Raw genomic sequence first — 4,824 nt, 5'->3', positions numbered from 1 at the left:
ACTAGAGACCATATTTTATTCTTCTCAATCTGATCTATCTCTTCTTCCATGGCTTTATACCAGTCATCATCTTGTAGTGTATCTAGCACTGTTTTAGGTTCAACCTTGCTTAGCAGACATGATTCATTCCTGAGCCTATTCCTTGTCATTGGTCTGGCATCCTTGTCACCAATGATTTGATCTTTAGGGTGATGTCTTCTCACATACTTGGCTAATCTAATTTTAATCCTTCTTTCCATGTTTGATCCTTTAACTTCAAAGTCATTTCATTCTTCCACATTTAGCACTTCATCATTCCTTTCTTGCATACTATTTTCAGAATTAGAATGTGCATTTTCTACATTCTTTAGCTCAACTTCTAATTGCAGCTCAGCATTCACAGGCTAAGACTCAGCAGATACTGAAATTTGTTGTTGATTCCCAACTTGATTCATAGCATTGTCTTCAACTGTCATTCCTTCATAGAAGTATACAAAGGATCTATAATCCTCTATTTTCTTTGACTCATCAACTTGAACTTTTGCATGCTCATCAAAATTTACATTTGCACTCTCCAAAATTTTGTTAGTGTTAATATTCAAACACTGATATGCCTTACTTCTAGTGGAGTATCTAAGAAATATGCCTTCATCACTTTTTGCATCAAACTTTCCATCTCTAGTATCTTTTATAATATAGCATTTACAACCAAATAATTTGAAATGTTTAACATTAGGTGAATGACCATACCATAATTCAAAAGATGTTGCATTTGTACCTTTCTTGACTTGAACTCTATTCAATGTGTAGACTGCAGTACTTACAGCTTCTCTCCAATACTTTAGTGCAATATTTTTCTCCATCATCAAGGTTCTAGCATAGTCAATCATTGACCTATTCCTCCTTTCAGAAATACCATTTTGTGGTGGAGTTCTTAGTGCTGATGTTTTTCTTTTGATACCTTTGTCATTGCAAAATATTTCAAACTCTCTTGATGTGAACTCACCTCCTCTGTCTAACCTTAGGCATTTCCGGTTCTTTCCTGTTTCCTTCTCAACTTTGGCTAAATACCACTTTAAATTTAAAATGCATCAAATTTTTTCTTTAAGAACATAGTAGCATCATTATGGAATAATCATCTACAAATAGCATTACATATCTGTCTCCTAGGTAGCTTTACACTTCTATTGGGCGACATAAGTCTGTATTGACCAACTCTAGTACTTCTTTGGAAGTGTATGTTTTGCTTTTGAAACTAGACTTAGTCATCTTTCCTAGTTCACATTGTTTGCACATTGTGTTTTTAGGTTTCTTCAACTTGGGCAACCCTCTGAACTTCTTTTTCTTGCTAATATTAATCAAATTATCAAAGTTAACATGACACGGCCTTTTATGCCAGAACCACACATCATCAAATCTAGCAACAATACATGTTGCATCTTCCATATCTAGGTAAAACATATTACTCCTAGTTTGTTTACCCTTTCCTATAAGATTTCCATCAGTATCATAGATCTTAGTAGTTTTATTTCCAAATTCAACTTTGCAACCTACATTGCCTAACTATGATACACTTAACAAGTTGGAGTTTAATCCTTCAACATAGTATGCATTATCACATACAATTTTCTCTATAAGTTTGATAGAGCCTTTTCCTTTGATTTGACATGGGACATCATTACCAAATCTAACACTATTTCCATCATATTGAATAAAGGTAATGAACTTACTTTTATCTCCTATCATGTGATGTGAGCATCCACTATCTATGATCCACTTGTCATTCTTGTTCACACAGGTAACCAATAATGTTGCTTCATCTTCATCTTTATCTAATTCATCCTTCATGGATACATAGACTACTTCATCATCATTCTAATCAGAATCTTCTTCAACAATGTAGCATCTCTTGCCTTTCTCTTTGTAATCTTTGTTGTCATCTTCTCTCTTATTCCTATACTTGTTTCCTTCTTTGTAGTTCTTCTTCTATGGACATCTTGCAACTATATGACCTACTTCATTACAATTGAAACATATGATAGGGAGCTTACCTTTAAATTTGCCTTTGCCTCTATGGAATCTCCTAGCTAGTAGTGCTTCTAACTGCTCCACATCTTCCCCATCTGTGCTGCTCACTGGATGCATGTTTTCCTTTTCTTCTTTTCTTTCTTGATGTGTCTTCCTTAGTATCTTTTATTGTCATCCTGGCCTTGAAAGTAGATTCAAGGTTCTCAAGTGTGTAGTTGTCAAAATTAGATAGCTCAAATGCAGTAAGTCTTCCCACTATTCCTTCAAAGGTTAGTGTGTTCCCTTGTACACACCTCAACTCTTGGATGGCTAAAAATATAATAGCATAGATGGGAAGCAGAGTTCTTAAGTATTTTTTGATGGTTGTTTCTTCTTCCAATTGTCCACCTAGACTTCTGATTGCACTTACCACTTCTTTTATTCTTGCAATGTACTGAGCAACATTTTCACCTTCTTCCATCTTTATGTCATCAAATTTTCCACTTAATCTTTCTCTCTTTGCTCTCTAGACATTCTGATCTCCTCCTAATTTCTAATAAGGTTTTCCATGTTTTGAAAGCAATGTCACAATCTTTGATGTCATCATATTCTACATAGTTAAGTGCAGAGGCAATCTCCAACATTGCTTGATTATGCTCCTTCTTTTTTATCAAATCATCTGCAGTGAGAGGTCCTGATGGAGTTACATGTTCTATTCCAATTGAGGTTTGTGCATATTCACCTATTGATCCAAGGTGCAATTTCATCAAACTTTGTCATGCAGCAAAGTTATCTTTGTTGAGCTTGGAAACTTTTCTCTTGGACATCTTGATCTTCCTACTTCTAGTACCTTGAAACCAAATCAATAGATGGCTCTGATAGCTATTGTTAGAAATTCTTTAGAATAACTAAGAGGGGTGGTGAATCAGTTATTCAAGGTCCAAATATTCTATTCAAATTTTTCACTAAGTGTAGTGAACCCATTCAATCATTCATTCATCCAAGCTTTAACTTTTCTAATCAGCAAGTTACTGTAAATCAACATGCAAGCATAGCACATAATAAATCAACACATGACATAGTTATTTACATGGAAACCCAATTTGGGAAAAACAACCAGTAACATGCTACTCAATTCTCACTCTTCTAAAGTGATGCCTTGTGAAAGGCCTACCCTATTAAAGGCTTACAACACACTATTAAATGTCACTTTGTTAGAGGATTTAACCACCCTATTAGAAGTGGGCTTGGTTAGAGGACTTTAGAACATTCACGTGGAATGCCACCCTATTAAAGGATTTACAAATGGCTATTAGGAAAACCTAAGTCCATAGGATTTTTAGATCTAATACAATTGCTAGAGAATATTAGAAAATCTTGACCTAACTACAACGTACAACTTATCTTGCAGATCTCAAATCACTTCTCAACTCATACCCTTTCCTGGCCTTCAATCTCTACAATTCTAACAGTTTGTCCTCCTTTAAAGCTTAGTCCCATTGAGTCTCCATAATTAATGTACCAATGCAATCATCTCTTCATGACCACTTGTAGAAGTAGACCCTCTATGCTCTTTCTTCTCCTAGATGTCTCCCTCTTGACACCCTTCAAACTACTTCGCATATTTGGCTCTTTAGCAGCAATAGTATCAGTAGCTCTTTACTTCTCGGTCTATGACTTCTTAAATAGAAGTCTTGGAGTACCTTTTCCCACTTGATTCTTCCATTCTTTAGTTTCAATTCGCATGGATTAGGTAGGATTCATTGCATCTAACCCATATTTTGTTTCCTCTAGAAACTTCTTGAATAATCCTTTAGAATTCACCCAAAAATAGTTTAAATAGGATTTTGTGCCACCAACTCATCATCCTTATCTTCTAACTCATTCACAAAATTCAATGTAACCACTATGTCGACTTAGATTTGGTGAGTCTTCATCATTTGAAATAATGTAGTAGCTTGGCACTATTGAAATTCTGGTGCTCGGCACACACTGTGTTACTCGGCACCAACTATGTTTTTCTTAATGCTCGGCACCTAAAGATCACTCAGCACCAACTTAAAAAATTTTGATACTTGGCACCTGATCTTCACTTGGCACATGAAGATCACTCAGCACACTCACTAGAATTACCTATTACTCAACTTTTACTGAGAATTTTCTTGGCTTCAACTAACTTGCTCGGCACCCACTAATGATCTTAGTTTAAGCTTTGCATTCTACCTTGTTACAAATTCTTCCTCTAATATTTCTAAGTGTGACCAACCTCTATATCCTTGATTATGTCATGAATACATCACTTAACCATTGTCTTAACTAATCCTTGCACTTCATTACAACATCATAACTTAACATTTCCCTTAGGTGCTCTTGTTACATCTTATTGATCAAATCCTCTTCATCAATCAACTAAGTGATAGTACTTGGATCTTATAAGAAGATATCATTCCTATAGATAGCAAGTTTGACATCAATGACAAAAAAATGATTGAAAATATTCTTTTACAACAATCTTCCTTCTTTGCAACAATCTCCCTCTTTGATCTTCAACAATGAACTTTTCAATCAGATTTCCAACATATATGCATGCAAGGTATCATAGATTGTGATTGTAACCAAGAGAAGATGGACATGAATGATAAGGTAAACAAGGGTGCTTGTAGATTTGATGATATGGAGGAGTGAATAATGTAATGTGTTTGGTTTTTTTGTTTTTTGCTGGATAATCTGTAAATTTGATTATCGAATATGATGGTAATCAATTTTTGAAAATTGAAAGGGTATTCTTGGGAGGTCATTGATACTCATTAATGTATTTATGTATTATTTTCAATAGTG

Source organism: Cupressus sempervirens, chromosome 3 (assembly GCF_028749045.1).
Source record: "Cupressus sempervirens isolate cs-2001-9-10 chromosome 3, ASM2874904v1, whole genome shotgun sequence".
NCBI classification, from domain to species: domain Eukaryota; kingdom Viridiplantae; phylum Streptophyta; class Pinopsida; order Cupressales; family Cupressaceae; genus Cupressus; species Cupressus sempervirens.
This window is presented reverse-complemented; position numbering follows the sequence as displayed.